Here is a 25,425-nt window from a genome sequence, read left to right as displayed (position 1 = left end):
GTGTTACTTCCACCTCCTTACATTGCATAGAGGGGGGGTGAATTGCCAAAGGGGGAAAAGTGATTATATTATGTTTTGCTGAAATCATATCAAGTTTATTCCTGTGTTGCTTTTCCACCTTGCATTTCCTTGTACCATATAAAGCATTCTCAGCTACCTTACCCTCTATACTACTCCGAAGTAATTAAACCAATGTGCTAGTATCACATCATCCATTGTTGATCACTCACTGTCATATGTCTAAGTGTGATATCAATTATTAATTTATTATAAAAGTGAGATATATATATATATATATTGTTTAATTCTCAAATAAACCTTTTAAATTTGCAAAACAAACTTACTTCTTGGCTCAGTGGGGTCAGGGGGATTCTAAGAGAGGGGTGTTATATAAGGGTTGTCATCCAGAGTACACGAACTGGACATAAAAATATATAAATAGGGGCTTCCCTTGAGCAATCCCAGACAAGGCACTGACTTAGTGGGAACGGTTGATTCGAGTCATTAACACATAAACCACCTCACCGCCCTTTACAACCACTGACGGCACCCCAAAATAAGCCCAGGGGACATGCCCCTACGAACAAACATAAAACATCACAGGACAACACATAAAACCCTGCGAAAATTAAACCAGATAAAGTCTATGGGGCCAAAGTCCCTGCGCCATCCCCACACCCACATGTCCAAGTCTACCCCACCTGCAAATGAAAGAACATTGTAAACATTAAAAACGTTGCCCATGAACCCCACTCACGAGTCCATAATGCAAACCCAGAGGTGTGTCCTAAACAGCAGGCCACCACATGAACACAACAGCAATACATACACAGGCCTTAAACACCTAACATTTACCCAGGACCCAACCCACCATGCATAACCAAAACTCAGAGGCCACACATTAAACAACAACAATATTAACACAGGCCTCCCCCAACACTTACATGCTTAGTTCATTGATGGGTCCTTAAAAACACCACAAATCCAGATCCAGCGCTTGGCGCCTCAGCAACCTTCCTGTCAGATCACCGTGTCCTTGCAGCTTCCACATTATTCCAGCACACACATGGTAAATAACCTTTAATCCAGTGACAACCCCTGCGCTCTCCACTTGTGCCGACAAATCGAGTTTTCCATGTCTGCCAGGCTCAGTTCGGGTCCGCGCAATACCAGTTTCCATCCCAAAAAATGTTGAAAACCCTCCAGCGTCACGTTTTACAGTAGCATGAAACAACATCCTACACCTCAACTGCCTTCCTGGCGCAGCGCAGCACCCGTAATCGGCGCCTGAGTGACAATCTTGTGGAACTTTGCGTTCCATATGAATGTTGCGTTCCAGCTGGGCCCGCTGGAACGCCTGTCCTCTGCCCACCGACGCTGGCCCACCTCCTGCCGACGTCATCATTTTTGCCGCCGGCACTACAGAGCAAACACCTCTGACCGACACACCAACGCCAAGAGGACTGGTGTCTCCCATGGCGCCGCTTCGCTCCTGCTGCACGGCCCTGCACCGCACGCCACCCGGCTTGCCCAGATTCTTGCAGAAACAGGCCCGCTCCATACCGGAGGCCTCCCAGCCTACGCACCGACTGTGGGCAGGACCCGACACAGACCAGGACTGCGGCTGGCACCTCAGCAGCCGTCGCCCCCACTGGACCACTCCTCCCGCAACGTGCGCTCCAACCAAAACGCACAGCATCACCGCAGAGTTTGGATTATGCCTCCTCCAATCTTCCACAGCGCCCTCCTTGTTGGGCCCCACCGCTGCTCCTGCAAACGCCCGATCTGGAGGGTAATAGCGGCCACACCTCCGCTTCTCCTGCACCCGACCAGCATGCAGGACAAAGCAGCCGCAACCTCCGGTCCCTCTGGCCTGGGCCTCCTGCAACCGCTGCAACAACACGAGCCGCCTCAGGCTAATCTCCAATAGCCAATGCAAAGCAGAACACAGATGGACTTCTCAGACCCCTCTGGCCACCTGGCATCCAGACTTCCAGAATCCACGTCCTGGAACCTGCCCTGGACCTCCGCTGCACCGCCCGGCTTGCAGCTCCTTCCTGCAAGATGGATGTCTCCCTGGAAGGCAGCGCTTCTCACCAGCTCCCCTTCCCAGCAGCACTGGAACCATCCTTGTTGCCAGTGTGGTAAATGTAGCCTCCTTTGCAGAACAGGAACACCATGAGGTAAGTAGTTTACATGCAAGTTTAGTCTCTGTAGTTATACAGTAGTGAAAGCACTGGGACACCCATCTAGCCCAGCACATTAGGTCCAACTCTGCCAGTAGAACCCAGCACTCCAAACATCCATCAACACTCCACATGGAATGTCAGTGACATCACCACACCAACACTCCACATAGAATGTCAGTGACATCACCACACCATCATACCACACATAGCCATAATCAGGCCAAGCACAGATTATGACAAACTGCAACTATCAGTCAAGATATTTTTGTACAAAGATCAATCATATAAAGAGGGTGCAAGTGTGGCGCAGAACTTTAAGAAGGCTTAAAATACTATTGTGACATTGAAAGTGAGTCTTGGGGAAGGGAACCCTGAGGCTTAACCCACTTGTTGACTTGAGCAAGGAGTCTCAAGATACTTTTGTGTTTGGAACTGTGTTATTTGGAAATTGGGGAAGGGAACCCCAAGTACTGGTTAAAACTATATCATCCTGAACTTAAAGCAACCCTGAGACTTTTGTTGGAACTGTTTTACACTTGGGGAAGAGAGCTGAAAGGAAACTGTGAGCTGGACGGAGCTCCAAACCTTATGTTGAACACTGTTTTGTTGGTTGCTGGCATCCCCACACATTGTATAGATTAGTTGTGAGGGCAAGTATAGGTTTTGGGCACAGACAGATTCCTATGTTGAACTCTTTGACTCTGACTTTCCTTAGTTTTATTTTGCTAGGGATATCCCACCATAGTATAGGGCAAGATAGATCTTTTCCATCCTGATTTTTAAGTTAATAAAGATGTATTTCTAATTCAGAATCTGTTGTCTGTGTCTTACTAAAAGATTCCTTCACACATCCCAAAAAACAAACCACCCCCACGGCCCTCCACTCCTCCCCTGACCCCCTCCCCGGGTATCTTCAGAGGTAAAAAACAAACATAAACATAGATCCTAGTGCCAACACTCAACACAGTCTCATAAAATGTCCAAAATCCGTAGTCTGGAGGGCACCATTGAAACATATAATCGCTGCAGTGAAATTATAAACTAAATCCCCTTTCAGTCTTAAATGCATCATAATCCCCCTGTGCCCTGTATGTGACCCACTCCATAGCCAAAAAAATGCCTAACTTTCTGAAGCCAATCAAACTCTGTTGGTGGATCTCTCTGCTTCCACCTCTGGGCAATAATCAACCAGGCGGCTTTAAGGAGAATCATGAACACTTTCTTATGGGCCTTAGAGGAAAGCTTGACCTCTGGCTCGGCAAGACCCAGTAGGCACTCCCGTACACCTAACCTTTTATCATTTGAAAAAAAGATGTTGCATATAAGATGTTACACGTTTCCAGAACAGTTTTAAGACCAGACAGCTCCACTAAACATGCACCCAGGACCCTGGCGATGCGCATCATCACCAGCATAATGGCGACAACTTAGTAAATTATGTATCATTTGTACAACGGCAGTGGTATAGTGCCATTGAAAAATGATTTTAAACCAGGTTTCCCTGATCTGGAGGAACGTGACAACGTGGATACATTACCCCATGAGAATTCCCAGTGCGACTTTGGTATATCACTCTCGAGCGACCGCTCCCATTTTTTCCATGTACGCCCAATTCGGGAATTTACCTTCAGCCATAAGAATCTGGTATATAGAAGATATTAATTTCTTCTTGCTGGTATGAGTCATTATAAACCTCTCAAAGACAGTTAGCTCTCTAGAAGCAACGCCTCTCAATGCAGGATTTGAAAGCCAATGCCTAAGCTATGCATATTGCAACCTTTTTCCTTCCTATACCCCAAACAAACATTTGTACTCCTCGAAGGATCTAATCATGTCCCCTCTATCATGTCCCTCACCTTGAGACATCCTGCCTTCTACCATTTCCCAAATGCCCCACGTTCCATGCACGAGGAAAACTGAGGATTCCCAAACAGTGGGGTGAAGGGAGCAAGATAAGTGGAGAGATATCCCTGAAGCACCAACCTATCCCAAATGTCGAGGCACTCAGAAAGAACACTGCTTAGTTTAATATTCAAAGATCTGTCGGCTCTGTCCAGTCACAATATCCCCTCTAGAGCGATGCCACAGATCCCCGGATAACCTTTCCCGGATAACCCAAAGTGTAGTCACTTAATAGTATTTCCTTAACTTAGGGAAGCCCAAACCTCCTCTGTTATAGGGGGCTATTAAAGTAGTTAAAGCCACTTGAGGTCTCCTATTGTGCCACATAAACCTCAGAATTTCCCTATTCAAAGACCAAATGAAAAGGACTTGGTAACAGGAAGAGCCTGAAAATAATAAAGAACTCTTGGTAAGGTCACCATTTTGACAGTGGCTAGGTGACCCCACCACGTGATAGAGAGGGTTCCATTTTCGTCGTTCCGCTATCACAGATTTTAACAGTGCTGGGAAATTGCCTCATACAATTAGGCAGGAGAGTGAGGAATAGGAACTCCTAAATACCTACTCGATCCCTCAGTCCAAGTAAAGAGGCTGGTCCATCCGGCAGTGGAGCCAACATTACGCGGTCCCATGTAAGAATGTCCCCTCAAAAATATCACCATGAAAACAAATGCCAGAAAAATTGCCGTTTTTTGTGGGGACATTATTACATGGAACATGCGGGGGGCACCCCCGCAATCCCCAAACCCTTTTTTATTTTTTCAAGGGGAGCGGGGGACCATATATATAGGGATATTATTACCTGATACCCATTTCACATCCCCACCAAACCCAACATTTATGACTTCTGCATATTTATTTTTAGCCCTGCTATGGCACCGAAGTCCCCTAACACTCCACACAATGCATCCAATTATGACTCAAGGTCGGTTAATACCACCAACATGTCATCAGCGAAAGCAATTACCTCACGTGTAACGCCACCAAAATCTATGCCCTTAACGCCCTCGGACGACCGTACCTTGGCCAAACGAGGCTCCAAATATAGAACGTAGAGTAAAGGAGTAAAGAGACATCCTTATTTAGTCCCACGTGTAAGGGCAATACACCTAGACAATCGTCCATTAATCGACAATCGTACAGAAGGAGACCTATCATTTGCCCATACCATGTTAATAAAATTGGATCCAAACCCCATGTGTATTAAAGAGAAAGGATCACTCCAACCGGTCAAATGCTTTTTCAGCGTTGAGCATTAACAACATGGCCTGGGTCCCCGTTGTCACAATTCTTTCAATCAAATGACATACCTGCCGGATGTTATCAAACATTTGTCGAGTGGGGATAAAACCTGATTCATCAGGTGCGATCTATGTAGAGAGAAATGGGGACAGATGGTTTACCAAGATTTGAATGAATTATTTAATGTCAGTATTAATTAATAGTATGTGTCTTGTGAGACAGGCATGGTATCAAGAGAGACGCAGACTCAAAGGACACGTTTTCAAAACCTTTAATTCTAAAAGTTCTTCGGTTGGTATAATGCCTAACTGGCCCTAACACTAAATGGATGATTCTCTTAACTGATGGTTCTAATGGCCGTCAAAGTCTAGAAGTCCAAAATAAAAGTCTGTCTGTGTCTAAACCTATGCTTGCCCTCACTCTTTGAGAAAAATGTTTTAGGAAGTCTTTCAAAAGCAAAAGGTGGTGGTTCAACAAAATAGGAATTGGTTTCAGGTGGTCTTCTCACCAGAGGTAGGTTGGACAGCTTCAAAAGGATGAAAGGATGAGTTCAATCAAAAGGGACTGTACATAGGAACTTCTGCATAGTCCAAACAATGTCAATGTATTTAATGCCTCAGTGTTCCCTTCCCCAAGCTTCAGTTCTTTCAGTAACATAAAATAGTCAAGGTTCCACTTTGATAGGCTTCTCAGGGTTCCCTTCCCCAAGCTTAGGCCTCTTTCCAGTTCGAACACAAGTACAGTTCTTGAGACTCTCAGGGTTTCCTTCCCCAAGCTCAGGCCTCTTTCAAGTTCAAACACAAATACAATTCTTGGGCCTCTCAGGGTTCCCTTCCCCAAGCTTAAGCCCCTCTTGAGCTTAAGTGTGTCAGGGTGTACCTTGTTTTTCATATACAGTTCTTTCAAAGGGTTAGCATCAGAGACTTTCGAAAACGCCAGGTTATTTTCTCCTTAGTGTGACCACTCCGAGCCTTAACCCTTCTGATTTTCCTGCTCTTAACTTTTTATTTCAGGGGCTTTCTTATCCCCTTCTTGTTCCCCTTTGTTTTCTTGACTTTTCTTCTTGTGCCCACTTGCACCTTTCTTTCCTTCGCCTGCACACTTCCACTCTCCTCTTCGTGACCACTGGTACCTTTATTTCCTTCTCCTACACACTTACGTGTTCTTTACCTCTCTGTGCCCACTTGCAGCTTCCTTCTTGCTTTCCCGTGCACCCTTGCACTTTCACAAACTTTCCGTGCCTGCTGGCACCTTTTTCACTTAGCTGGGTCGCTTACATCCTTCTCTCTCTTTTCGGGTCTCTCTCGCCCTCTTTAATATAGTCCTTTTCCTTTGCGTCCCTTGTGCACTCTTCTTTCTGACTTTCTCTCACTTTCTCTCAATCTCATTACTCTTCTCTCATTCTGCCTTCTTTACTAGTTTCCTTTTCTTTCCTCTTTTCTGCTACGTGCCGCTTCATGCCTTTTCTTCTGCCCGCTCTGCTTCAGTCAGTCGCATGCTTCTGAGTGTCTCTCTCTCTCTCCACACGACTTACCCAGGCAGCAGCAGCGGTGACAAGCAATCCCTCATGGTCTCAAGGGAACGAGCAATGTTGTACCCGCCAACAGCAGCCTGCTAGATGCTTTGCATCGGCTCTCTGGAGACACAGCTCCCTATCCATGCTACAGCCCCTCAGAAAGACTGGGCCAGCGGCTCGGAATGCCGTTCTCCTCTGAGCTGTCAATCCTACTGCTCTCTGCTCCGTGGATTCTCTGGTCCAAACAAAGTCCCCAGCTCACTCATCCAGCTGTGCAGAACCACACCTTTTATAGTGGAAAGGCTTTCAAGTGGAGCCAGGCGTGTGTGATGATTAGGGAATGCCTGACTCTATCAATAGGACAACTTAAGTTCTTTCTACGGCCGGTTTCCCTTACATTCCCCATGTTATTCCCATGGGGATTCTTCACTACTCCTGGTTGCCTCTTCCTTGTCCCAGTATTTGTTGGGTTTTGAGGTTGAATGGCAAAGAGGGGACAACATGTCTCACCCTTGGATGTTCTCCTTCCAATCCCCCGTGAACCGCCACTCAGGTGATCCTCCCTTGGTTGTCCACCCCCAGGATCAGGATCCAAAAGTGAAGGCCCTTCCTTGGCCACCTAAACAGAGGATCCTGGGGAGTAGGTCGGAGAACACCATCAGGTTTCTCACAGTTCATACCACCCACAGATCGTCGGGTCCTTCCAAGGTTTAGGAAAAATCACTACCTTGCCCTCCTCCGTGTAAGGTAAGATGCAACCCTCTGCTTTAAAGTAATTAAAAGGTTGGGCCAACCGAGGGAGTAATCTAGACTTGTATTTTTTATAACATAGAACCGTAAACCCATAAAGGCCAGGCGCTTTGTTAAGTGGTAGAGAATTAATCACCTTTGCTATTTCTTCCTCAGACATATATGCTTCTAATGTTTTTCTTGCTGCCGCCGTCAATTTCAGTACAGAAAGGCCATCTGTAAGGGGGACATATTAACCTCTGATTCATACAGAGACTCATAGAAATCTGCAAACACATTGATGATGGACTCATCCTCCGTGGCTATGTCTCTGCCACCTCTATTTATTTTAAGAATTTTTTGAGCAGCCGTACGCTTTACAAATAGCATAGATCTCTCGAGCGGACTCGTGCAAAGTAAATCCAATGGCCTCTACACGACCACAGTGTCTTTTCCAGCTGCCTGGTTTTCTTCAGTAACAACTGTGAAGGCATCATGAAGTAGACACAGACAACTGAACTCAAGTTTGAGCTATACACTTTTATTAAACCAAAAATAGGGGTTAGGGGTGGAAAAAGGCCTAACTTGCCCTATGCAAAGGTGGGATTTCCCTGCCTAAATGAAACTAAGGATCGTCTATGTAAGGAAGTCCAAAGTAAATGTCTATCTGTGTCCTAAACCTATACTTGCCCTCACATCTATTTGTATACAATGTGTAGGGATGTCAGCATCAACACAATGTGTTCAAATAACAGTTCAGAGCTTCCTTCAGCTCTTGGTTATGAAGGGTTTGAGATAGTTCACAACGCAAAAGGCATTCCCTTCCCCAAGGTTTGAAATATTTCACAATGCAAAGGGGTTCCTTTGCCCAAGCTTTCAAGTCTTTCAACTGTTCCAAAAACACGAACGCACTTCCTTCATTTCAGTTCACACAAGATTTCCTTTATATTCAATCACAAACTTCTTTGCAGGTATTTTAAGTGACTTTTCCATAGGTAGGTGTCCTCGGTATAGGCGCAGTTGTTGGACCACACAGTCCACTCATTACAGGCCACGCAACCGACACACCTGACTTGCTTCTCTTTCATATGCATGTTGCCACTGTTTCAGCTATACAGTGGTATTTGGTTTTTTTCTCATTTCACATCCTCCTGATGCTTTTTCATTGCTTGTTTTGCCACTATTCACTTGTTGCACTTTCACATGCTCGTTCTCTCAAAGTAGACATTTCCTTTATATCGTGAGATTCCACGAAATTGCTTTCATTCAGATCGATTTAAAAAAAATGCTTGCTTTCATTTATATCAACATTCATTAAAGTTCTCACAGGTATGACATGCTTGCCTACCGTCCCAGTGTTTCCCTTGCCTGTTAGGGAACACCTTTTCTCCCCTGAACCTCTCCGAAGGACGGGCAGAACTTCCCACCACGGATCAGAAAGGCTGTAGAACTCGTGACCGTATACAACAAGTTCTTCCTACCAACATACCCCTTGGTATTTCAAATGTGAAAACCTAAGGTGTCTATTGATCGGAAGACAGGGATTCAACCACGACACCACCGGCTGCAAGGCAACAGACACAATTTAGCACAGTAGAACAACACAAGCAGAAAAGAAACAAACGGTAAAGGATCAGGCTAACCTCTTGGGTAGAGCGTGTCCTATACACGCCAGGTAGGCAAACACCGGAGAGATGGTTCCGGAATGTCAAAGCCAGTATGATGTACCTAGACCCATAAAATACACATAAGAGGGATGTAAGACCAGGGAATACAGTAATTCACAGAAGGGGAGTTCCTTACCAAGGTGGTGTAATACAGTAAATCAGATGAAGTGAAGGATCCAGGAGTTCCAGGAAAAAAAGCAAACAACGAGGTGAATCCTGTAGAAGAAGAAGTCCAAAAACTAACCCGACGGCACAAGGACGCCTATCCAATCCAGGAAGTGCACAAGGAAGTCTCTAGTTCATGCATGAAGGGAAGATGTAATTAGTTCACCAATAGGGGAAGGTGTAATATCCGGGAGAGATGATTGTGGGGTTGAGCGTGCATAGGTTTGCAGGGAGTTCCAAATTACAACCCGGTGAGAAGGCCATGGATCTGGTGTTGGGTGAGCGTAGGAGTACAAAGTGTTCCGAAAATCAGTTCGTGGAGCAATGGGTCTGGCGTTGGGCGAGCATAGAAGTACAATGCATTCCAAAATCAGTCTGTTGAGCAGGCAATGTGTGTGGCGTTGATCAGGAGCGAAGTACAGACGAGGGAAGAGGCAAATGGAGTTCAAGAGCAAGGCTGGTCGGAAACGGGGAATCAAGGAAGCAGAACGGAAAACACAAAAACCCCCAGCAACTTCAATCAGAAGCACCGTTCCTCAGCAGAGGGCGTGCTTAAATTGTATCAGTCACGTGACTTGGCTGATGCGTGTCTCTTTGCGTGGATCACGTGACTAAGAGCTTGCCCAGGTTTCCCTAGTTTCCATGGCAACCTATACCGAGGGAGGAACAATGCTTTCTGTAAACGTGGGCAGAAGCGTTTGTGAAAGCGAAACAATGCATTCTTTGGCACTAGGCGCTTCGGGGCACCAGCTGCATTGGTTCGTGCAAGAGGCAGCTTAGACCCATGTGTGAACTGAGTCCTGACACAGTCTAGGTTGACTCACCGGTCGGTGCTTACGGCGTTCCAGCGAGGCTTCTGGCTGCTACGAGCTTTCTCTTTCTCGTGGGGCGCCTTGCTCCATCTCCACAGCGGCTCTCCGTGGCTTTGCTCCCACAGCCGATGCGTCTCTCGCAGCTCTGGCCTCACTCTGCAGCGATGCCTGGTCATGCTGGTTCCCTCTCCGTAGTCTGCCACGGGCCTCCAGCTTCCTTTAGCCTTGCTTCCCGCTGCTTACACTCTGCATGTAACTGGGGTTCTTGAGCACTGTGTCTGCCACGCAGCCTTCCAGGAGCGGTCTGCTCTCGTCCAGCAATCTGTAGATCTGCTTCCACAGTGGACTCAATTTTCACAGTTCTTCCTGCATTTAAACCTCCCGCCAGTTTGATTGCTCCAAAAAGGACTCGACCGCTCATTGTCGGCTTGGGAGTTCTGCATTGCTCTTGCGTGTCTCCTCCTCGTCCCAGTACCTAAATGATGTGCATGTGTGTGAGTCAATAAAAAGAGGATGTATTTCTCTGGTTTGTCTCTTGCTTTTCCCAGTACCTAACTGGTATCTACTGAGGATGTTTTTCTGAAAAGATAGTGAAGCAACTGGCAATAGCCTATAAAATATTGGGGGATGTCGGATTAATTATGAACGGGCTTGGGGGATGTCAGATTCATTATGAACGGAAATGGGGGATACCGCGTCTCATTCAAGGGTGCCTCGCCTTCACTCCCCAATTCTCCTCCACCCAGGTTGTTCTCCCATGGTCAGGATCGGAAAGCGACATCCTTTCCCTCGCCACCTGGGAGGAGGATATCTGGGGAAAAGAAGTGAGGACGCCCTCAGAATCCTCACACAACACACAACACACATATTGTTTCCTTAAACTGCTATTCGAGCTCCTTTTCCATAGCTCTCCACTGCTTATCCCTCCTTAGTTTAGCAGCAATAGGTTCTGCTCGAATAACTACTTTAAAAGAATCCCATAAAAGATCCCTGCAAATCTCCAGTGCATCATTCTCCAAGAAGAAATCTATCTTATACCCAATTTCCTCTGACAGGATTGAATCTTTCATTATTTCAAAGGGAAACTTTGATCTCCAAATGCCACTCCCCCAACACAGAGTTGCAGTTGTCACCAACATTGGTGAATGATCAGACAGATAAATGGTCCCTAGGTCTACATTGCCCATCCTATCCATTAAGGTAGCTGAAACCCAGATGTTATCAATTCTAGACATGGACCCATGGACAATGCGAAAAATAAGCGTATCCCCTATCACTACCCTTCAGAACTCTCCACATATCTCAAAGAGCCAAAAGTTCAAATTTCTGCAGCAAGCGGTCCGACGGACCAGCCACACTTGACAACCCACCCGCACTCCTATCTATACGGAGTACCAGGCTATATTAAAATAGGATCTCCCCCAAAAAGAACGTCTCCAATCGTGTTAATGCCTGCCGAAGAAATCCATCCTGACCGGAATTGGGCACTGTGTGAAACCTGAGGGTATTCTCACTCCTACTTCCTTTAGATCCTCTATGCAGGTGGTCAGGGAAAGGCCATTGCTTTTGGATCCTGACCCTGGGGGCAGAGAAAAAAGGGTGGATCACCTGGTTGGAGGATCCTTGAGTATTCGCAGTGGGGTGTCCTCGGGCGAGACATGGTATCCCCCTTTTCCCATTGACCAACCTAACCCTCCCCCGATTTTTATGGGTTAATGTAAGTGAGCTCCCTTTATTTCCCCTATTGTAACACTTGACAGTACAGAGAGGTGGAAGAGGTAACTGAGAGTAATGAACACTATACCATTTCCCCACTTTGGGACTAGGACCAAGAATATGCCTGCAAAGTGTTGTGAAGGTCAGGCATGTCTCCTTAATCATGGTCAGGCACAACTAATTAAGGACCACACCTTCAACCTGTTGGAGGGCTGCAGGTATATAAAAGGAGGAGGGAAAAGCAACACAGAGAGGAGCAGCAGTGAGGCCTGTGTGGCCAGCAGGGAACCTTGTTCAAAGAAAAGCAAGCTGCTGGGGAGAACTGTTGTGAGGTGGTCCGTTGTGTTCAGCACACCGAGACGCTGGGGACTACAAGGAGATGTGGTCTGAGAAAGTATGGCGTTGGAGCTGGAGCTCCATATTTTGAACTGAAAGTAGAGAAGGGAGCAGTGTGGAGAGACTTTCCCTTTCCCTTTCATCAGAAGTGCTTGTTCCCCTGTGTCAATGAGCTGACACAGGAGTGCTTAAGGGGCAGGAGTTGGACCCCTGGTTGGACCCCTGACAATAGACGCTGGAGTGTGTGTGCTTTGTGCTGCTTGAAGAGCTATTGCAGAGACCAGTGAGTTTCCATCTGACAAGAAACCAGGTGCCCGAATAATTGAACTTTACCATTGTTACAGAATATTTTGTATCAGATTGGTTGTGTGTCTTAAGAAGATCATTTTTGAAAGTCTCCGAATGCTGGGCATTTCCATTAAAGTGAAACAAACAAATATTAAACAGCAGGCTGAATGAAATTGAACGTTAAGCTAAAGCAATACTTATTTAATACAGAACTAAATAAAAACGTAACCATTAAGCAGAACTCTACGCTTGTTGAATCCCAAAGTGAAGGGAACTTTAAAACCAAGCAACATTACTGCATGCTGAATGTCAAAGTTAATGGAACTTTAAAATGTAAGCAAAAATCATTACATGTTGAATTCTGAATTTAATGGAACTTCAAATTCAAGGAAGCTTTAATTAACAGGACGTTATAAAGGAGCAAGAGAGTGACACTGTGGCATGACCAATTAACTGAAAGCTTCAAAAGTAAATCCTATTACATGAAGAACATAATTTAAAGTTTATGGACCAAGGAAATAGAGGAAGTAACCAAGAGGCCCACCTGTTTGTGATAAAAAAGATGAAAAACTTGGGGAAGGGAACTCTGGGATTTAAGGAGTTACATTTCTTGTCTTGCGCACACAGCCTCAAGATCCTTTTGTGTTTTGAATTGTGTTGCCTAAAACTTAGGGAAGGGAACCACGAGTATAGCTTAGAACTATTTAACCTTGAACTTAAGAAAGGTAACCTTGAGTCTTTTTCTTGAACTGGTTTATACTTGGGAAAGGGAGCTGAAAGAAAGCTGTGAGCTGGAAGAAACTCAAAATGTTAAGTTTGAACACTGCTTCTTTGCTTGTTGACATGTGTGAGTCAGGCATGGTATCAAGAGAGATGACACAGACAACAGAACTCAAGTTTCAAAGAATGTTTTATTTTAATATCAGGATGGTGTAATGCCTAACCTTCCCTATAACTAAGGTAGGGCTTTCCCCTGCCTAAAGAAAACTAAGGGAAGTCTGTGTCTGTAAGACCGAATCAAAAGCCTGTGTGTGTCAAAACCTATTATTGCCCTCACATCTAGAGCACACTTGTTGTGAGGTTCTTCTTAGTCAACAAAATAGTGTTCAAAAGTTAAGTCTCAGCTGTTCTCAGCTTAAGTTCTTCCTGGGTTCCCTTTCCCAAGTTCAATACAGTTCCAATAGCTACTTGTCTTACCAATGTTCCACCAGGTTTTGAGTTTCCCTCCCCCAAGTTCAATCTAGCACAGTTCACACAAAAGGGAGGTCTTGAGGTTCCCTTCCCCAAGACAGTTTTTCTCAGTTCTTTTGGTACTCAGGGTTCCCTTCCCCAAGATTTCACTGTAGCACCTATACTGCTTTGACTTCCTCAATGTTCACTATAAGAAAACAATAGGACCACTTGACCTGCCTTCTAGCTTGCTTTAGCATTCAATTCACACTTCTCCATGGTTTACTCACAGGGTCTTTTGCTTGTCACTATTTAGGGCTCCTTGGTCTAGGCACAGTTGTCAAACCACACAGTCCACCCATCACAGGTCACCCAACCAGGAACCCTGTGCTTCTCCTTGGCTTGATTTGCGATGTCTGTGATCTTTACAGTAAGGTACTCCCTGCTCTAGGTGCAGTTGTCAGACCACACAGTCCACCCATTACAAGTCGCGCAACCATAAGTTCCCCTTAGCTTTGTTTAGCCCCTTCACAGGCTCTTCTGCTTCGGGCTTCTGACTTCTCACACTTGTATTCTCTTTGGTTAGTGTAACACTCTTCTGCATTAGTCTTTTGCCTTGCCAAAGACTTATGGTTCTTTCTCACAAAGACTGATATGCAAATGGATATTTCCCATCTGTGAAAGGTACAGTGAGCAAAAAGTGTGTGGTGCAAACTCTCGTCTCAGAACAGGTTATCATGCCATCTTCTTTCTGGAGAGGAGTGCCTGCTACCTTTTTTGAAATCTTTCTCACATTGGTTGTTAGAATACTTAAGTAATTGTTGAATTTTCCATATATGCTTTAAGCTAAGTTCCAACAGTTTTTCACAGCTCAGGGTTACCTACCCCAAGTCTTATATGCACCAGTGGTAGTTTTCCTTTTGACACAATTTTCCTTGTCAGCACATAGGTGCTCTCTGGTCTTGGTGCAGTTGTCAGACCACATGATTCACCCATTACAGGTTGAGCAACCAAGTACCTTTAGTTTCCCTCTTAGTAGTTCGATTTTCAGAAACCAAATTGTTTCTCAAAGGCAGCTCCAGAAGCCAAACAATTTCTCAAACTTGACTTCAGCTCTGCAGTCAGAGTCCTTCATTCGAGTTAATTTCCTATTTTCTTTCAGTACATTATTAAATATTAGCAGGTTCGCTATTTGCATTCAGTTCATTATTTGTGATTTCATTGAGTTCGTTATTCAATATTAGCAGGTTTGCTGTTTTCATTAAAATCGATATGCAATATTATTAGATTTACTGCTTTCATTCTGTTTGTTATTTATTCAGTTTGTTATTAAATATCAGCAGATTGGCTGCTTTCATTCCGTTTGGTATACAATATTAACAGATTTGCTGCTTTTTGCGCCACTTGCTTTTCGTTCATTCATTTAATTTCATAGTTCCATTAAAAACCCAAGATATTTAACAGAAGGCTAGGCTAGTTTACACTACTTTGGGTTGGCAGTTAATCCGTATTTCCTTAGAGCTCTCATGACTGTATATAGATGGTATAGGTGGTCTTCCGATGTTCTACTGTGGATTACGATGTCGTCAATATATGCTCTGCAAAAGTCTGAGTACGGTTGTAAAATTCGGTCCGTCAGTCTCTGATGTTTTGCACGAGCACCATGTAATCCAAAGGGCAGGACTTTAAAATGAAATAGTCCTATGGGGGTGGCAAATGCAGTTTTATCTTTGTCAGCTCCAAATAGTGGAACCTGTCAATACACTTTGGTGACAAGTAGACAACATTACCCAATCTAGCTATAAGGTTGTCAATATGTGGCACTGGGTAAGCGTCAAAAGCTGAGATTGTATTCACTCTCCTCAAATCTATGCAGAATCTTCAGCTACCATCAGGTTTTGCCACCAACACGATGGGGGAGGATCAGGGACTGTTTGAAAGCTCTATTATATTGGCTTTCAGCATTTGTTCTACCTCTTTAATGATGATATTTTTTCGAGACTCGGGTAGTCAATAGGGTTTTAAATATAGTACCTTTCCTCTGGGAGTGCGAATGTGGTTTTATATACCTTTCACTCATCCCGGCTCTTCACAAAATACATCCGAAAATTGGCTCACTAGGTCAACAAGGTCTTGTTTCTGATTATTCATGAGGCCAGAAGGAATTTAGGTGGTATTCTCTACTTCTTCCAGCACCAAACAAGACAGTATCGTAGCATTGGTCTCAGAGGTGTTCTCCTTCCACTCTTTGAGTAAGTTTATATGATGAACCTGAGTTTTTAGGTGGTGGTCGGTATGGGAGATCTTGTAATTGCAGGGTCCCACCTGCTCTACTACCTCATATGGCCCATACCATTTAGAAACCAACGTATTTCTCAGATGTAGGTAAAAGTACTAAGACCTTTTGTCTGACAGAAAAGGATCTTAATGCAACTTTTTGGTTTGTAGGTTTTCTGTTTCTCCAGGGCTTTAATCAAATGAGTCTGCACCAAGGATCTGTTGGCTCCCATGTGTTCTTTAAGTCAGGTTGCCGTTTGTGAGAGTGGTATTGGAACCTCTTCCATGTCTTCCCAGGTTTCTCTCAGCATGTCTATGACGTCCCGGGGTAACATAAAGCAATTCAAATGGAGAAAACCCAGTGGAGGCCTCAGGTGTTTTCCTGATTGCAAATAGAGTCCAAGGAATCATCTGGTCCCAATTCTTCCCATCCTCTTCTACTAGTTTCCGTAGAATGATTTTAAGAGTTTAATTAAACCGTTCCACAAGACCATCTGTTTGGGGGTGGTACACAGATGTGTGCAATGTGGTTATATGCAATAATTCCTTAACTTCGCTTATAAGTTTACTCATGAAATTAGAGCTTTGTCCTGTTAATATTTCCATTTGGAAAACTGCCCCAGGAGAAGAAGGGGAGCAGATGTTTTAAAATTTGCTGTGTTGTATTAGTTCCCAGAGGGAAGGCCTCAGGGTACCGGGTGGCATAGTCCACTATAACTAGCACATATTTGTTACCCATTTTGGAAGGCTAAAGGGAATCAATTTTATCCATCCCGATCCTTGAAAAACGAGTTTTAATAATGGGTAAGAGATTTAATAAAGCTGGTGGTGGTATGTGAGTAATAGTTTACTGGCAGATCTCACAGGCCTGGACAAAGGTCTTAATGTCTGCATGGATCCCCTGCTAGCAGAATGCATTGCTTATGTGTGCCTGGGTTTTGGTTTGTCCTAGATGCCCTCAGGTTAGGTGAGAGTGGGCTATTTCGAGAATCACTTTATTTTGGCTCCTGGGAACCACCAATTGTTTTTTTGTTAAACCTTTGGCAGTAGAGTCCAAGGTCCGCCTTTCCCCCAACCCTCGGATTCAGGTTTTACCTACAAAAAGGCTTTGACAATAGAGGGTTGTTTCTCTGGGTGAAGGCTAAATCGGGCAGGGTGTCAGGTTCTTCTTCATTAGATTTAGAAGGTAGAGAAATGGTAGGGTGTTCATCCGCCTTCCCGAAACCCACAGTACCCGTCGGTCTCCTTTTCTCAGTCTCTTTCTCAAATTTGGGAAACATTGCCTTCTCAAGTATCCCTTGGGTGATTGTATCCCATCGCTGGACCTGAAAAAAATATTTCCCATGATTCTGCAATAATACTTTTATGTCTCCCTGATAGTCTGGGCCAATAACACCAGCCAGGACATCTATCCCAAACCTCCAGGCGAGACATGACTTGGGTGCCAGTCGTATATAGGTTCCAGGGGGTGGAATAAGCACGAGGGCAGTAGTTATTAGCTTTCTTTCCCTGGAGGAATGGTGTCTTTCGTACTATCTATCACTTAGCCTATCATATTTCTGGGTCCCCCAATCTGTATCGGTTGAGCTGCATCCCACTGCTGACAACATATGTGAGACAGGCATGGTATCAAGAGAGATGACACAGACAACAGAACTCAAGTTTCAAAGAATGTTTTATTTAATATCAGGATGGTGTAAGACCTAACTTGCCGTATAACTGAGGTAGGGATTACTCCTGTCTAAAGAAAACTAAGGGAAGTCTGTGTCTATAAGTCCAAATCAAATGTCTGTCTGTGTCAAAACCTATGCTTGCCCTCACACCTAGAAAAAATGTGGTGTGGGGTTCTTATTAGTCAACAAAATAGTGTTCAAAATTAAAGTCTCAGCTGTTCTCAGTTTAAGGTCTTCTTCAGTTCCCTTTCCCAAGTTCAATACAGTTCCAATAGCTGCTTGTCTTACCAATGTACCGCCAGGTCTTGAGGTTCCCTTCCACAAGCTCAAGCGAGCATAGTTCACACAAAAGAGAGGTCTTGAGGTTCCCTTCTCCACAGTGTTTCTCAGTTATTTTGGTTCTCATGGTTCCCTTCCCCAAGATTTCACTGTAGCACTTATACTGCTTTCACTTGCTCAATCTTCACTATAAGAAAACAATAGGTCCACTTGACCTGCCTTCTAGCTTGCTTTAGCATTCAATTCACAATTCTCCATGGTTTACTCAAAGGGTCTTTTGCTTGTAACCGTTTAGGGCTCCTTGGTCTAGGCACAGTTGTCAGACCACACAGTCCACTCATCACAGGTCACACAACCAGGAACCCTATACTTTTCCTTGGCTTGATTCATAATGTCTGTGATCTGATCTTCATAGTAGGGAACTCCCTGGTCTAGGCACAGCTGTCAGACAACACAGTCCACCCATTACAGGTCGTGCAACCATAACTTCACCTTAGCCTTGTTTGGTCCCTTAACAGGCTTTTCTGCTTCGGGCTTCTGACTTATCACACTTGTATTCTGTTTGGTTATGATATGATATTTTATTTGTATCTCGCTCATACACAAGTGTTTCAGAGCACGACAAGGCAAGGCAGGGGAATAAGGGAGGACAAAACAACAATCTTACTAGGCCCAACAACATTGAGAATGTGCAAGTGCAGGGGATAGGGAGGGGAAAGTGCAAGGGAGAGAGGAGGAGAAAGTAAGGAGCAAGGGTAAAACAACAACAACTGATAGTGCAGCCAGCAAGGTGGCAAGTGCAAGGTTAAAGCACAGACAAGGGGTGTCTGATAAGTGCAGGTAAGGGGATTGTAGGGTTACAGATAAAGACCCAAGTGCAAGGGTTGCCAGGAGGCAGAGAGGGTGCGTCGCTGGGTGGGCAGGGACCTGGGCCCGAAAATCAAAGGGTAACTAGGTGCCCGGTGCTGAAGCAGACAGATCAGCAGGGGCGAGGAAGAGTGAAGGCAAAAGCAAACAGGAAGGTCTTGAGGTGCTTCCGGAACCAAAGATGGATCTCCTCAAGTTTCAGAGAGGCAGGGAGGCCCTAGCCGAGGAAAGAGATCTACCCCCAACTCGTTGCTTGAAGAAGCGACTGACCCTGAGGGAGTTGGAGGCAGAGGAGCGAAGAACTCAAGTAGGAAGGTATTTACAGAGGGAGAGTTGAAGGCATTGTGGATCCAGGCCCCAGAAAGCCTTGTGGACAATGCAAAGGGTCTTGAATTTAATCCTTGCAGCCACTGGGAGCCAATGAAGAGATTTCAGAGCCGGAGAGATACGATCCCAGGGCTTGAGGCCAAGGACAAGTCTCAAAGACCTATTCTGGATGAGTTTCAGAGGGCGGAGAGAAGAAGCAGGCAGATTTAGAAAGAAGCTGTTGCAGTAGTCCAGCCTAGAGAGAACCAGAGCTCTAGTTACAGTGAGATTTCGGGGGAAGGAGAGGAAAGGAAGAATACCTCTGAAGAGGTGCAGTTGATAGTTTGACTTCTTAGAGATGCCAGAGATGTGAGGAGAAAAGGAGATTGTGGAGTCGTAGATGAACCCGAGATTCATAGCCTCACAGGTGGAGCAGGAAGAGGGCCAAGGGAGGCCAGCCAGAGAGTGGCAGGAAAGGATGGTGCAGGTGCGTCAATGAGGAGAATCTCCATCTTATTGGCATTAAGGCAGAGATCATTGGCGGCACACCACTCCTGAATAGCAGACAGACAGTCAGAGATGAGAGAAGGAGAAGAGGTGGCATAGGGAAGCCTGAAAACGAGCTGAATGTCATCCGCATAGCACTGATAGTTGGAGCATAGAGCGGCAATGCAGTGGGCAAGGGGTGCCAGGGATTGGTTGAAAAGCCAGGGAGAGAGGTTAGACCTCTTGGGAACACCACAGGTAGAGCGTGAGATAGAGGAAAGGAAGGACCCAAGTTGGCCCTGGGAGGGTCAATCAGGGAGGAAAGAGGTCAGCCAGGCCAGGGCCTGATCAGTGATACCCAGGTTATCACAGAGACGGTTGAGCAAGATGGTTTTGGCATGGTTGACCATGTCAAAGGCAGAAGAGAGCTCGAGTAGGATGAGGACAGAAGGGATGTTAGAGTCGAGGTTGGAGAGCAGGTCTTCACAGATGTTCAGGAGAGCAGTTTCTGTGCTTCTAGCAGCTCTGAGGCCAGACTGATGGTCATGGAGACAACCAACAGAATCAGTGTGGAGATTAAGCTGGGAGATGGCCAGCTTTTCCAGGAGTTTGCCCAGGAAAGGAGTGATGGAGATCGGCGATAGTTAGCTGGGCATGGGGGGGTCGGCTGTGGGTTTCTTGAAAAGAGGGTGCACAAGAGAGTGCTTCAGAGGGGAGGGGAAGGCTCCAGAGGCGAAGCAGAGGTTCCATAAATCTGCCAGAGCAGGAGCAAGGGTGTCAAACTGGTCCTTGATGGTTTTGAATGAACAGGGAAGAACATGTTTTGAGGAGACTTTCATAGATCAGACTTATCTGGAAATCTCATCAGCGGAGAAGAGAGGAAAGGAAAAGAAAGAGTGAGGGGGCGGCTGCAGGAAGCCAGAGGTAGCGCATAGAGAAGGAGAAGACGAGAGGCTAGACAGGATGTCCTGGGTTTTTGAGAGGAAATGAGAGGCAAGGGGCTGTGCAAAGGGCCTGGGAGGCAACAGGAGAGGTAGAGACTGCAGCAGGGTTGGCCAGCTCCTTGCAGATTTTAAAGAGTTTGGCTGAATTGTTAGATGCCGTAGAGACACTGGTTTGGATGTGGGCTCTCTTCTTAGTTCAGACAAGGAGCCGTTATTGCCTTTGGAGCAGTTGGCAGGCCAGTTTGTCAGAGGATGTGCAAGAAGCATGCCATTTCCTCTCAGCCACTTTATACTCACGTTTAAGGGTAACTAGGTCAGAGTCGTAGCAAAAGTTGCACTTGGCTTTGGGGTTCCAGCGGATCCTCATGACAGGGGCAAGAACATCAAGAGTATCAGAGATAAAAGAGTAGAGCATGGAAAGGGCTGCGTCAGGATGTGGGTCAGCCAGAGGAGGAGGAGGGGGAGAAAAAGTGGTTTAGTGTAACACTCTTATGCATCAGTCATTTGCCTTGCCACAGACTCATGGTTGTTTCTCACATTGGTTGTTAGAATACTCAAGTGATTATTACATTTTCCATATGCTTTCATTCTGCTCACAGTGCTGTGTACATGCAGTCTAACATTCAATATGTCAGTTTAACTTCAAATGTTCGTTCAGTATGCCATGATCTTATTCAAATAGCACTTTCCATTCAGTTCAGTGTTCAAAATAAGGTGGTTTCATTGAAGCCACAATTTCCATTCAGTTCGGTATTCAATATAGTTCATAATCATTTAGGTTCCACTGCTTGCCTGCGGTCCCCTAAAGGTGCTCCAGTCTTCCTGTGTCCCCTGAAACGCCCTGCCTCTTCACATCTCCATAGCGGTGGTTCATGCTACTCCCACTCACCTTCTCTGTAGCCAGGAAGCAGAAATTCTCTGCACACAAGGGACCGCGTCCCTCCTGCTTCTCAGCTGTTTGGCAGCCCCAGCTGCCCGCCTTCTGAATCAAAGTCTTCCGGTCCTGTAACCCCACGTGACGCCCTCGCTCCGGGTCCTGCAAGTCCTCTGGGATCGTTGCCGGCGTTCAGATCTCCTGGTTTCGTTCCATCATGGCAATTCTCCTTCACTCACTTGTTCGTGTTTTCTCCCTTTATACACATGAGCCCTATTAAGGGGCCTCAGGTGAGAGTCGTTGGCTTGTCTTGTCTGACCATAATGAATCCAATCAATGGAACATGCCTAACCTTTAATATTGGATGCCTTCATACCCCTCTTCTTCGTCCCAGTACTAGAGTGGTGTTTGTAATAGGAAGTATGCACTATTCATAGTTGCTTCTTCCTCTTCTCAGTACTTGGTGGGTACTTACAGGGAAAAACAGGGCATGAACGGCAGTAGCCTATGAAGGCTGAGGGAAGGGAGGGTAAGTCAGTGTTAGGGAAGGGGAGATACCATGTCTCGCCATCCTGAACCCTCTCCCCAATCCCCAAGGACCCTCAACCAATCCCCAACTCCCTCACTTGTCCACCCCCAGGTTCGGGATCCTACACATTTTTTAGCTTGGTTGTGAGGGCAAGGATAGGATAGGATTTGGACACAGACAGATTCTTAAATTGAACTCTTGGACTCAGACTACCTTTGTTTTGTTCAGGTAGAGAAATCCCACCTTAGCATAGGGCAACTTAGGTGTTTTACCATCCGGACATTGAATCTGTTGCCTGTGTCTTGCTTCATGATGCCTTCACAGATGGTGTCAGAGGTGAGATATGGCTCAACTGATACTAATTGGGGGACCCTAAAATTTGAAAACATCAGAACCCTCAGAAAACACCAATGGCTCTATTGGGCTTGATATCTGTAGTAGTCGAGATGAGACAATCCCTCCAGGTGAAAGTAGATTTATACCCACAGATTTGGTATTAATTCCACCCCTGGACACCTACATTAGACTAGCACCCAGGGCAGGGTTAGCATGGAGATTTGGAATTGATGTATTGGTGGGAGTAATAGACCCAGACTTTGAAGGTGATGTTAAGGTATTGTTACAGAACCACGGAAAGGACCCATTTCAAATTCATCAAGGGGATAAGGTTGCTCAAGGGGTAATTGAAAAAGCAATGTTCCCTAGGCTTAAGGAAAAATCTGGGGTTCAGAGCAGAAATAGAGGAACTCGGGGCTTTGGGGACGCTGATGAGACATCTAAGGGCCCTACCAAGTCTGAACCCAAGAAACATGTAGAGGAAGAACCCGGAATACTTCCCGACTTAGCCTTCGCTCAAAGAAAGGACCCCTTATTAGCAGGAGCATTTTTAAAAGTAGTATTAGAGCCCGAGGGTTGAGGGAAAGGAGAACCTTTTTTTCTTTTTAAAACATGGGCTTCTTTAAAGGGGAGATACCACCTCGGAAGGTATGGTAAAACACCAGTTGGTGGTCCCCAAGATTCATAAACGGGAAGTCCTAGAGATAACCTATTTACATCTGACAGGAGGCCATCTTGGACAGTTCAAGACTCAAGCACATATATAACTAATACATTCTATTGGCTCAGAATCCATGCTGACATGGAAAACTTCATTCAAGCATGCATAGTTTGTCAGAAAACCAGTACAGATGTAAAGCCACGAGTACCCTAAAACCATTACCAATAATTGAGGTAGCATTTTCCAAGATTGTTATGGATATTGTAGGACCCCTGGAAACTTCTAAACTGGGGAATAAATACATTCTAGTAATTGTAGATTATGACACACTTACTCCCTTTTTTCTCCAGAGTAGGGTTCCTGAAGGAGATATTGACGGATCAGGGTTCTACTTTGATAAGCAAGCTTATGGGGGAAGTTAAAGAACTATTGCACATCACCACTCTTAGAACATCGGTGTATCATCCCCAGACCGATGGCCTAGTAGAAAGATTTAACAAGACTCTAAAAACCATACTTCAAAAGTTGGTTGAAGAAGATGGCCAATCTGGGATCAAATGATAACCCGTTTTCACAACGGAAAACCCCTCAACAGGATTCTCCCCGTTTGAACTTTTTTATCAGCAAGAATCACGGGATGTCCTGGATATCATGAGAGAAACCTGGGAAGAGAGAGAGGAAGCTTCAATTCCCATCTCCCAGACTGCAAATAGATTGAAAGAACACATGGCAACTGTAAGGTCTTTGTTACAAGCTCACATGGTTTAGGCCCAAGAACAACAAAAGACCACCTAAGATAAAAAGGTTTCTCTCATATCCTTTTCAATAGGTCAAAAGGTACTTGTTTTGTTGCCTACTTCGGAAAATAAACTTGTGTCCAAGTGGCAAGGACCATATGAACTAATAGTGCAAAAGAGTCCATGTAATTATAAGCTCTCACAACCAGACCGCTGCCTTAAAACACAAATATATCACATACATGTATTAAAGGAGTGGAAGGAAAATCCTACAGAGTCTCTGGCCATCACTTGCTCCCCATCAAAGAGAGGATCATCTTTAAAACTCTCGCCCTCATGCACAAATGTATCCATAACACTGCCCCCCTCTACCTACCACAGAGAATCGCCAAACCTATCACAGCCAGACCCACAAGAATGGATTACACCAACCGAATCTCCATTCCCAAGACCCAGAGAATTCGCGCAGGAGGCTCCAGCTTCCCTGTCATGGCCACGACCCACTGGAACGCCCTACCACCCCACATCAAAAGTATTGAGTCGCATGTAGCCTTCCGGAAAGCGATATAAACTATGCTGTTTGTATAGTGAGACCTGACTGGCCCCGTTATTTTGCTTATGCTGTGTGCTACTATTCTCTATGCGATGTAACCTCCTTGCTACTGTATGATAAACCAAACCTGTAACCACATATGTAACTTACTAAGCGTGCATTGTAAGGCTACATGCTTACTGTAACCATGAGCTAAGTACCGTTCCTGTAACTAAGACACTTTCTTGCAATAGCGCCTCGATGCCTATGGGCTGCTAGTGTGCTTTACAAATCTAAAAATAAATAAAATAAAAAAATATTATCTTGTCTCTTGCTAGTAGGCATTGACAGTAAGGCCTTAATTTCTTCTGACCTCAATAATAATCACTTACAAGATTTATATGAACTTATAAGGCTGTACACAAATGTGTTTTGAGAAGATCCTGGGAGAGTAAAGGGTATATATCATCATATCTGCACTGCCGCTGGAAAAGTGGTACACCTGAAGCCATATCGGTTACCTAAGTCTAGGAAAGAAACCATTATTAAAGAGGTTAAAATCATGTTAGAGGCTAACATCATCGAAACATCTAATAGCCCCTGGTTCTCCCCATTGTGTTGGTGGCAAAACCTGATGTAAGTTGGAGTTTCTGTATAGATTTTCGTAAATTGAATGAAATCTCTGCCTTTGATGCTTACCCAATGTCCCCTATTGATGATCTGATAGATGGGCTGGGTAACGCGGTTTACCTTTCAGCACTTGATCTTATAAAAGGGTATTGGCAAGTTCCCCTACGTGGTCCCTATAAAGAGAAAAGTGACTTTGCTACTCGCATAGGGCTGTTTCAATATAAGGTCCGACCTTTTGGGCTCCATGGTGCTCCTGCAGCATTCCAAAGACTTTCTTTCAGCCATCCTCCGAGTTTTGCAGAGCCTATATAGATAATATCATAATACACAGCAAGACATGAGAAGACTATTCGCACCATCTCTATACCATCATGAGAGCATTAAGAAAAGCAGGGGTGTCTGCTAATCCCAGTGTCATGAGGCAGCGCCTGGGACTTTGTACACAGGACCCTACTGGGGCCTACACACCCTTAATAGCATGCAGAAGAAAGAAACAAACAAAAAGCAAAAGATTCCAGCCTTATAGAAGGCTTCTGTGTCATCATTGCAGGAAAATGGACCT

Source organism: Ambystoma mexicanum, chromosome 6q, assembly GCF_040938575.1.
Source record: "Ambystoma mexicanum isolate Mex_15411 chromosome 6q, UKY_AmexF1_1, whole genome shotgun sequence".
Classification (NCBI taxonomy): Eukaryota; Metazoa; Chordata; class Amphibia; order Caudata; family Ambystomatidae; genus Ambystoma; species Ambystoma mexicanum.
The sequence above is the reverse complement of the archived record's forward strand: the minus strand, read 5'-3'. Positions refer to the sequence as shown.